This window comes from Olea europaea, chromosome 4 (assembly GCF_002742605.1).
Source record: "Olea europaea var. sylvestris chromosome 4, O_europaea_v1, whole genome shotgun sequence".
NCBI lineage: Eukaryota > Viridiplantae > Streptophyta > Magnoliopsida > Lamiales > Oleaceae > Olea > Olea europaea.
In genome coordinates, this window is record NC_036240.1 from 624,441 (window position 1) to 636,323 (window position 11,883).

General features: G+C 32.3%; 1 pseudogene; it reads left to right on the top strand.

Moving 5' to 3' along the window:
- Positions 1-2,693: 2,693 nt before the first annotated feature.
- On the top strand, positions 2,694-9,556 carry LOC111393174 (annotated as a pseudogene).
- Positions 9,557-11,883: the final 2,327 nt, after the last annotated feature.

The following is an 11,883-nucleotide window of genomic DNA, read 5'->3' on the forward strand; positions in this document are numbered from 1 at the left end:
TGGGGAATGTCGCTTAGTGAGATAGTCTTTAGTGTCACCTTTGCTTTTACCCTCCAGATCAGCGATGCGTCTTTTCAGCGCGCTCAACTTGGGTTCTGTCTGCTCCAGAGGACATTTAAGATTGAGGCCAGTTTGTCCTCTCGTAGGGGTTAGCAAGTGCTGGGTCCCTAACCTGTCGAACACACTGCCAGTCCTCCTCGCCCTGGGATCCTTAGTCTTGACTTCGTTAGTCCTCCTAGTAGGAGGACGTCTTGCTCTTGTCCTCGCAGGGGATTCCATCTCTGTATCTGATGGGGACAAGTGGGCTTGACTCCGTTTCAATCGTCCCACTGCATTTGTCAATTTTTCCAGGGCCTCTCTCATGGCGGTCATCTAAGGGTCTTGTCGTCGTGGAGAACTTGGTGGGGTATTCGTTTCATAAGGGTGGGTGTGAGATGGGTAACTTAAGTTATGACACATGGTTCTCGAATTTTGTGGAGAGAATGAGGCTATTTTTCACAATTGGCCCTCCTTCTAGCGCCAAACTGTTGATGTCGAAATTAGCAAGGTTAATCTCAAGCCAACTTTAAGAAAAGAAGGCAATTTATGTTATATAAGATCACAAAATGTATAGAGAAAAAGTAATTAGATTCTGATTTTGTATGTATCTTTACTTGCCCTTCAAAAGACTTTTACTCTACTATTTATACATGGTTTCAGCCAAAATTACATCAAATCAATCAAATCAACTACAGTACCGAGCTCGAAACTTGGGTCGCCGAATTTTCCTGTGATTGGTCGATGAGGCCGATGACCATGTGCCAATGTTTTCCTCAGGTGATGATGACCACCAAGGGGCTTGGGATTCAAAGTTTTGGATTAGTGGTTTGGGGCGGTGGTGACATCACTTATGGCAAGTGTGCATAATTGATAGGGTGATGTGACAGGGGGTAATCAAGATGTTTTTTTGAGATAATGGCGGGCAAGTTCGAGTTGGGAACAGTGACCAAACTCATATATGCTTGAGGTGGGGTTAGCGAATTGTTTTTGTTAGATCGGAGTTCGGTAGTCAACAAAATAGATTATGGGCATAATAAATTTACTTTAACAAGAAAATATTAGAAACAAAAATAGATCATTTCAGACATAAATAAATATAACAAAAACAATTTAACATACCCTGTTTGTTTCCTATTAATGTAAGAATAAAAATGAAAAATATAGTTGTTATGACCCCACAAAAAATATAGAAATTCAAATATGGTTGCTTGATGTAATGATAACAATCATATTTTTTTTATTTTAATGGCCAAATAATGAAAAATAAAAAGGGGCATAATTAGATATAATTTGAATTGACTAGCAAAAGAATTCAACTCGTCTTAAATATGAATTTTCCCAACACTAATTTTCACAGTATCGTAAACCAAAGCTATAATTTGAATATTTTGCTACACATGTCGTTATCAAGATAATTGTTACGATTTGTGTCAACATCTAGCCCATGTTTGATCCTCATTTTTGTTATAAAATGTATTATGAAATAGTAATTTTTTGGAAAATGTGTAGTTAAAAAGTAAAGAAATTTTTTAAATACGCGTATAATTATTTTATAAAAGAATGTGTGGTTAAAAATTAATTTTAAAAAATGCATTCTTTAAAAAATGGGTCTCAAACATGAGCCTAATTAGATATATACTATTCTCCATTTCAGTAGCTTATTGGAAGATAGTGAAAGAAATAAATAATTATGAATAATGCTACTTGTATCTAATGAATTATATAATATTTACATATAAATGAGGTGTCAGAAATAAAGAGAGTAAATATTTTTCTTATTTGATTGAAAAATTTTGACCCAATCTAGGCCTCTTCCTATACATTTGGATAAGGATGCTAATGTATTCAAAAGCGAGAAATTATGCGCTTGATGCGCAGACACATGCCGGCTTCTTCCTACGAATGTAGGATATACGTACTCAACCATTTGAGGATCACTCCATTTCATATTTGGAAGGGGGGGAAATTGCTTTATCTCAATCAACTTTGTCAGCACTAGGCAAAATTTTCTAAAAACTAATAATTAACTAAGCAAAATTTTGTCCCTTTGGGTAAAACTTTCAACCTGACTATTAAGTATAAACTATAAAGATCTAATATTATGCGTATGTTTCTCAACCTTTTGGAATGGATTGGCATGTTCGTCTTATTTAGAAGGTATGATTTTTTTAACGTCAACTCTTCTACTCTTAATAATTTAGCGCATAAAAAATACATAGGCTGGTAGACGTATTTTAAGAATTGTTTATTTCTTGAGTGAAACGTTGAACGTTGAACGTATGATTTTTTTAACGTCAACTCTTCTACTCTTAATAATTTAGCGCATAAAAAATACATAGGCTGGTAGACGTATTTTAAGAATTGTTTATTTCTTGAGTGAAACGTTGAACGTTGAACGTATGATTTTTTTAACGTCAACTCTTCTACTCTTAATAATTTAGCGCATAAAAAATACATAGGCTGGTAGACGTATTTTAAGAATTGTTTATTTCTTGAGTGAAATGTTCAACTTTCAACGTTGAACGGAACAAATCAACCAAATATAATATGATAATTAAAATAACATAATCAAAAGATACCCTTGTGCATTATAAATAAAGGAAACTCTGAACTCAGGTTATTGACAACAAGTTACACTCTCCTGGATAGCTTTCCCTCTTCAGGCACAAAAATTTTAGAAAAATGCAGGCTCTTTTTAGTCACCTGCTTGCCTATTCTTCACTGGTTTCTCATAAAAAGTTGTCGTCTCCAACACAGCAAGCTTCATTGCTGCAACATGTCACTAGTAAATCTTAATTTCTTCCATTATTCTTATTTCTTTTACTCTTTTCATTCAAGCGTAATTGCATAAATGGTTGATTTACTTGAACTCTCATTTGAAATAATGTTTTCTTCATAGAAGCATCATTGTTTTTGTTATTGTAGAAGGTTTTCCAGAGAGTCGTAGAGTTTTTTTCTGAGATAAATAACCGAGTTGATAATTTTACGTTCATAAAACTATTTATTTGACCGTAAAAGAAAATCAATACAGATAAAAGAGTTGCATAAAAGCTACAGTGATGCTACCCATGTGGGAGAGTTTGATAGAATTTTTACAGTTTAGACATTTGTCAATTTTTTATTGGTTTTCACCAAAATAAACGAAAGAAATACAGAAATGCTAAAGAGACGAAGAGGGGACAGGGCAGAAGTGGCGTGACCTGGCCCTTGATCTGCATTTTTAAAATTCAGATCACTTCGTTATATGTTCATACTTTTCTAAACCACTCAAACTCTCTGTTTTCACCAACAAATTGTTTTATGAATTCCCCTTGGCAGGGAATCTTGAGTTTGGAACGCGTTAAAATAGAATCTTTTATTTATTTGATTTTGTAGTTAGTGTACAAATTAGAATCTTTCCAATGATAGTTATATGTAATTATACAAATTTGATGATCTCTCTTTGTTTTTGTGAGACCCAAAAATTGTAAAATTTCTACTATTTTTACGATATTTCTGTCTCAAACATATGCGTCTCATTTAACTATTTAACTAATACTATTTGAATATATAATGTAGGACGTTTCCTGTTTGGGACTAATGATGTCCAAATGCATAACTTAAATCGCCATATCCATGACAAACACTTGACCAATGTTGCAAGTCAAGGTATGTAAACTTTGAGGTGAATAATTGCTCGGAATGGAAACCAATATTTATATACCAAAACGTCAACTGAATACTCATCCATGATTACAGATAGAGTTATTAATCCATCACAAGTATGCGAAAAAGATGTCTTGGAAGAGGAAGCCTCTAAGGTATTATAATATTGAACTTCTAGTTTACATTCATTGTAGTCTTAAATTTTAAAACTTTTTTCCCCAAAAAAGAGGTTCAAAATTTGGATGTTTTATGATTTAATGTATTTCTTGTTAAGGCAAATGTGATACAAGATCAAATTGAATACATTAGAGAAATGTTGGGTACCATAGGAGAAGGTCGTATAAATGTGTCGCCTTATGACACAGCATGGGTTGCTCTTGTTCCAGCTCTTAATGGAGATGATATGCCCCAGTTTCCCGACAGTCTTCAATGGATTGCAGATCATCAACTTCCTGATGGTTCATGGGGTGATGAGCTTGTATTCTTATCATATGATCGTCTCCTCAACACTATAGCATGTGTAGTCGCACTGAGAACTTGGAACATTCATCACAGCAAGAGTGAAAAAGGTTTGAAAGTGTGGCTTGCTTTTAGGAAAGAAATTAGATATTAAAATTTTGCATCTTTAACATACTCACATGCTAGCTGAACTCATTTTTTAATTAAAAAGAACTTGATGCATGTACAATGTTGTGGATGCTCTCTCAAAGATCTTCAAATCGATGGTTTTCCGGATTCAGTCCAACGTACATTTCTCTACCAACAACCAATTCAATCGACTCCAAATCACAACCAATATAATTCACTTCTGTTGCTATTCAATCTTACCGACGTAGGACAAGAAAATGTAATAATTTGTGGCCGCAAAGGCTAGAAGAAAACACCACAAAGGTAGACTATGAAGGAACGACCAATTACACAAAGTAAACAAACGTTTTGAACACTTCTATGGGCTATTTTTCACACACCAAAGGAGGCAGCCGAGATTCCTCTATTTTTCTCACAAATCATACAAAAAAGTGGCTAGGTTTATATCCTTATATATACTATAGAGTTAGGTTTTAAGTTAGAACCTTTAAGGGGCTTAAACGGACCAGGATTCAAACTATCCAAGAGGAAATACAATTGGGTCAAGTGTAGCTCTTGGATTTGGTTATTTGACTTATTTCATTCATCGACCTATGCTTATGAATGAAATAATTAACCCACGTTATCATAGTTCGGGATTTATTGGATATAAAAAACCTAACACACAATTTTCATAAATGGTAGGTGGTAAATCTATTTTCTTTTATTCCATATTAAAAAAACCTCAATTAAAAGCTTAAAATGTTAGAGGTGAGGCAAATTTTTCAAAAAATAAAAATAAAATAATAAGAAAGAAACCACATAATAGGACAGTGATTAAAGAAATATATATTGACATGGCACTGTGTTTTTTTTTTTTAGGAATAACATTTATCAAGGAAAACATACAAAAACTTCAAGATGAAAATGAGGATCATATGCCTTGTGGATTTGAAGTCGTATTCCGGCGCTTCTACAAAAAGCCCAAAACTTGGGCGTTGACAACATTCCTTATGATGTTCCTATCTTAAAGGAGATTTATGCAGCAAGAGATAGAAAGTTGAAAAGGTAACATTTCAATATCAAATTAATATACGAGAAAGGGTAAAATTTTATCTCCTTTTTTAACACTACTGAAACTAGAAAAACCCATTTTTTCTTTATTTCTATTGAAATATCAATATAAAAAAATTGTGATTATATTTCTTCGACCAGCACTATTATAGATGCAATACATTAGCAGTTAGCTACGCAGGTCATTATAAAGCCTTTTCGCCAGAAAGTCCTCAAGAATGAGAAAGTGGATCAAAAGAGATGATTACATAATATACTACATAAATTTATCATGATATTTATTTTAAATTAAAAATGCTTCATCTAAATTTAAAACATGGGAAAAAAAATTAATTAAGAAATAAGAAAAGAGAGGTAAAATGGAAACAATAGTTTCTAAAATTTTTGACAAATTTGGAAGTGCCTCCGTAATAATCATTTACGTCAAGTATCTGTACATAATTTTCTGTTAAAAATGAAAAACAAAAAAAACGAAAAAAAAAAATTCCTATTTAAAATATCTACTTGACAGGATACCAAAGGACCTTGTGCACAATGTACCAACATCTCTACTGTATAGTCTGGAAGGATTAAAAGATTTGGACTGGGAAAAACTCTTGAAGTTGCAGACGCCATTAGGGTCCTTCTTAACATCTCCAGCCTCCACTGCATTTGCACTTATGCAGACTAAAGATGAAAAATGCTTCAGATATTTGGACGATATCGTTAAGGAATTTCAAGGAGGAGGTACAATCTTTTTAGCTCCAATCTTTTTCTTGAGGAAAAAAAAAATTACTATATATATGTTAAACTACATTTCATGATAAATGAATAAAGCCTTAATCTGTCACAATGACTATATGAATCATTCTTTACTCTATAGCGCCTGCTGCGTACCCATCTGATTTGTTTGCAAGGCTCTGGGCCATTGATCGAGTACAACGGCTAGGAATTTCCCGCTTCTTCACGACTCAGATTAAGGATTGTTTAGATCATGTCTACAGGTAATTATAAAATTTTTACTGATTATTAATGAATTGTATTATATTGTTATTGTCATGTTAAGATTTACATGAGGAAGTCACGTATGCAAAAAAAGGTTATCAATTTAGATATTATCAATTTAGATGAGATATCAATTTAAGTCTTTTGTTTCTCTTTATCACTATTATGCCTTGATTATTTGAGAGATTACACTTATAAATAAATAAATAAAAGAAAAAAGGGATTTTTCTTTAGTGTCATAAAGCATGAAATGAATCATTATTATGCCTATAATTTTTTAATGTTAATGCTATTTTTATGAAGAAAATTAGAACTTAATAGTATCTAACTTGAAAATTTAGGTAATTATATCTTAGATGTGAAAACATCATCTAAAATAGTGACAAGGGCTCCAGCTAATACATCAAATAATAATCGCGATAAACTATATTGTTCCATCTCACAAACAAATGAATAAGATTTCATTTATACTTTATTTTATTTTATTTTAAATTTGTCTTTATATTAAATTAAAATTATAAAAAAAGGGCAGATGGAAGGGATTTATAATTGATTATTGCAATATTATTTTATTGTATAAATAGATAGAACTAGTACGAGAATAAATTATTAGTAATTCAATTCATATTGGGAATTGTTTAATTACAGGTATTGGTCAGAAGATGGAATCTTTGGTGGAAGATTGGCAAGATTTTCTGATGTTGATGACACATCCATGGGATTTAGGTTTCTAAGATTGCATGGATACAACGTTACACCTGGTTTGTAAGACAAGGATAGACATTATTTGATAGCATTAAAAAAAAAAAAAAAAAAATAATAATAATAATAATAATAATAATAATAATAATAATAATAATAATAATAATAAAGAATTTAAAGTTTTATTTATTAAAATGCCTAATCCTTTTAAATATTGCGTATGAAACGTGTGCATAATCTACATTTTTTAAAGTAATTACTTACCAATGCAGTCAATTGTTTTAATTTGGCAGATGTGTTGAAGCAGTTCAAGAACAACGACAAATTTTCTTGTTTTGCCTATCAAATGATTGAGTCACCAACCCCAATATACAATCTCTATAGAGCCTCACAAGTTCAATTTCCAGGAGAGAAAATTCTAGAAGAAGCTAAGGAATTCTCATACAGTTTTTTACAAGAAAGACTAGCATCCAATAAATTTCTAGATAAATGGGTAATATCGAAGAACCTTCCCGACGAGGTAACTATCGAAATATTACTATAAATATCGTTATAGAAGTGACCATAATAAATTTTCTGTTCTGATTTTTTCAAATGTGTGTGTGTGTGTGTGTGTGTCTTCCCATTGTAATTCTAAAATACCAAAATAAATAAATAAATAAATTGTGAATAACAGATAAGGAAAGGATTGGAAATGCCGTGGTATGCCAGCCTACCTCGTGTGGAGGCTAAATATTATATAGAGCATTATGGTGGTGAAGATGATCTATGGATTAGCAAGACATTGTACAGGTTATTTAATTTTTTCGTAATTTTTAATTTAGAAATGGTTTAATTTATTGCAGTTTTCATTTTTATATTTTTTTTTAATTGTTTGTTATAATTATAATTACTTTTGAATAAGACATGTTTTTTTCTCTATATGTAGGATGCCTGATATCAGCAATAATAAGTATCATGAGCTTGCAAAATTGGATTTTAATAGATGTCAGGCACAACATCAAAGGGAATGGTATTTTCTGGAAGAGTAAGTCCCCCTTTCCCTCGATCTGATTAAAAATTTACTTATAAGTAAATAAGTTGGTTTGAGGGTAATAATTTTGTTTTAACTAAAGTTGCAAATATATATGAACATCAGCAATTTAATATTAGCTGTTATTTATTGTGCAGATGGTATGGAAATTTCAAATTGCAAGAACTTGGGATAAGTAAAAAGGACCTTCTTCTTGCCTATTTCTTGGCAGCTGCAAATATATTTGAGCCAGAGAGGTCAAATGTGAGACTTGCATGGGCTAGGTCTCAAATTATTATTAGGCTAATGACATTTTATTTCACTCGAGAAAGTAACACTTTGGAGGAAAGGATTGATTTACTATCGAAATTCAGAAACTTCAAGTGCATAGGAAAAAGGAAAAGGTATTTAATATCTACTTATAAGTTTTATGAATCCACAAAAATGAGTAGAGAGTCCAGCATTTTGGTTTCAAGTACTACAAAGAATTGGACATTATATTTATAGTAAAAACATTTTAACTTTTTTTCTTTTCTTATGGACAGCTATAAGACTGGACGAAGAATACTTGATATTCTTCTAAAAACCCTTGACGAACACTCTATAGACACACTGCAGGAATATGACAAAGATATCAGCCACAAATTGTATTGTGCTGTAAGTTCAATATTATCTACTAAAATCTGTACTCAACGTGCTCGTTTGCTTTGCCTATATTTGATTCATAATTTTGAAAGACCTCACACTTAAATAATTTTTATAAATGATGACCCACTTTTGTGTCATATAATGTAGTGGGAAACATGGTTGTCGAAACTGAACAATGAAGATCTTGAATACAACGACGAAGCTGAGCTCCTAGTACACACAATAAACACTTGTGCTGGCTATATGGTTTCTGAGGACATGTTGCAGCATCCAGAATACAAGAAGTTTTCCAAGCTCACAAATAAAATATGTCGCCAGCTTAAAGAATATCAAAATAACAAGGTACATAGCATAAATACCAATATTTTTTTTCTTTTTCTTTCTTTTTTTTGCGTCGAATACAAACTGAAACTTTTAAAACGATATGTTGATACATCGAAGTAACTTCATACCACACCTTGCCCATCAAGAGTAGTGTTCTTTGACAGCTTTTAGCTGAAGCTCTTAATTCATATCCTGTCTTGATTTCATTCAGATGCAATTTATGTATAGGTACATGAAATGGGAAACAGAGACAAAGGAACTCACGGCATCAAATACAAGGAAATTGAAACAGATATGCAGGCACTAGTGCAATTAGTCCTTGAAGAAACCAATGAAATTGATTCAAATATCAAGCGAACATTTTTAATGCTTGCAAAAACTTGTTACTACATGGCCTTCTTTGATCAAGAAACCATTGGAGTCCACATTTCCAAGGTAATTTTTGAAAGTGTGTGACATAGTGATTGGCAAATCTATGTATGAAAATTAGTTAGAAAAAAGTGTTCTCTCATGTATGATATGGTACCTTGTTGTAATAATCTCAAGGCAATGCCTTTTTCTGATAAACTTGATGTATCTTATCTTTTTTGTAAGTTGTCTTACTTGCAGTAATAAATAAGAATTAAACTATTTGTACTTGTTGGCTTACACTTTGGTTTACCCGACCCCCCTCCTCCTCTCACATGGGGTCGGGTCCTGTTCACGAAATTTTTGTTTCGATTTAAAACCCACCGTAAGTGTACGGTTCGTTAACAAGTAGTAAAATGGACTATGAGTTTGAGTATCAATCCCACAAGAATTGAATTAGTTCAAATCAACCTATTATGACCTTAACCGAAACACGACAGTAAAATTGATGTATTGTGATTTAACTAAGGAAGATGTAAACTATGATACAATTATGAATGAGAGAATTATATTAAATGCAACATGACTTGGACACAACCTTCGAGAATTTGTGAAATTAATGAACGTACTAACACACTAGGATCACGAATTCCTAAGCAATACCCATTCAATTTTCAATCATGCAAATTTGACACACAATCCCACAAAAGATGAATTAATATTCCTATTTTAATTTGACAATCTCTCTCGAGCAATGTCAAACCTACCTCAATATGTTATTCGACTATATCTCTATGACGAATACTAACATACAGAAATGCATTATGATTTCTTGAATATTCAACCATTCACACAAGGCAAAGATGTATATTTCTATCCCCTATTGGACCCTATGATGATTTATACTATGTCGAACCTATTTTCCTTCTTTCGAATGCATGAAACCGGACACCAAAATTATATAATTACATGCACAATAATAATATGGAAATAAAAACGTAATAAATCATTCAATTCCGGAACATGTGTTTAAATATGTCAAATATCCAAATTAAAAATGAAACTTAGTATTACAAGGTTCATCCATCTCCTAGCAATGAAAGATTTAGCCTAACATGCTAAAAAGAAGAAAATGCAAAAATAGTTGAAAAAACATCGTCACCCGAATCAAGTTTCAATCCAATCTTCAATTGGCGTGATGTTTTCCTCTTGTTCTCTCCTTGTTTTCTCCTTCAAAATCTCCTTTTTCTTGTAAAAATGGCGTCCCCTTTGTTCTGGTCGAGTTTTCGTTCATATAAGACCCTAAAAAGATTGTTTCCATAAGAATTTCGACGAAATAAAGAAACTACGGATTTGACCTAAAAATTGCTCTATACTACCGCATAGAGCATCTCTATGCGATCGCATAGAGTAAAAGTTTTGTATATTATTTTTCGGTTTGCCTCTATGTGGCCGCATAGAGGGTCGCATACTGCTACCAGGTCGTTTTGATCCTTCTACTTGAATCCTTCACTTCTTGACATCTTTTCTTCATTCTTTCCATTCCATCATCCCAAGATATCATCAATTGGCATTTGGCTTAATCAATTTCTCGATTTAGTCATCGGGTCAATTTTTGGATAATTGCACCTTGGTCCCTGAACTTTCACTTTGGAGTCATTTTAGTCCTTTTTCGCATCTTTTCTCCTGAATCTCACCATGTTCTTCCATGTTCCCTACAATTCACAAATGTAGCGAGATTAAGTCACAATTCGATCATTTTGCTCGTTATTAAGTTATATTTGTGACCTAAATAAGTGTACAAAAACACACTTGTCAGGTCCCACGTGGGGGCCACGACGTGGGGGCCCGACCCCCATGTGAGAGGAGGAGGTGGGGTCGGGAAACCCAAAGTATAAAATGGCATGTACAAATAGCATGACCCAATAAATAAAGTCTTGGAAATGTAATTTCTAATATTTTCTTTAGTTTAAATTTACTTGTGTTTTCCACTCTAATTCTACATCTATATATGTAAGTTTAATTTAATAGACAACTAGATGGGGTTGAATTTGAATAGGTTGAAAAGATAATTTTAACCAAAGAAATTCCTAATTTAGCTAAAAATAAATAAAAATCAAATTGTCTTACTAAAAATTGATAGATGTTTTGCACAGATTAACATTTGCAAGTTAATGTTCAAAGTAAAATTGTACTATATGAAATTAACATTGAAAAAAAAAAAAAAAAACTTGGGATTTTCATGGATGGTCTAAACTGATTAATATCACAGACTTGTGAACAAGTCTACTAAGAATAGATTAATGCTATTTTTCTAGAGCCATGATCATTGTAAGTCTAGAAAGCAATTAAGCGATATTAATTGATTTGTGATCTAAATGAGATTCATATACCTATAATTAAGATGATGATCATGAGTAATATTATTCAAAAACAAATAAGGACAAATCTTGATTGAAATTTCAAAATCAAGAATATCTTAATCCTTACCAACTCCATAAACAATTGCGGTAGCTGGACTTCACATCCTAATTTCCACC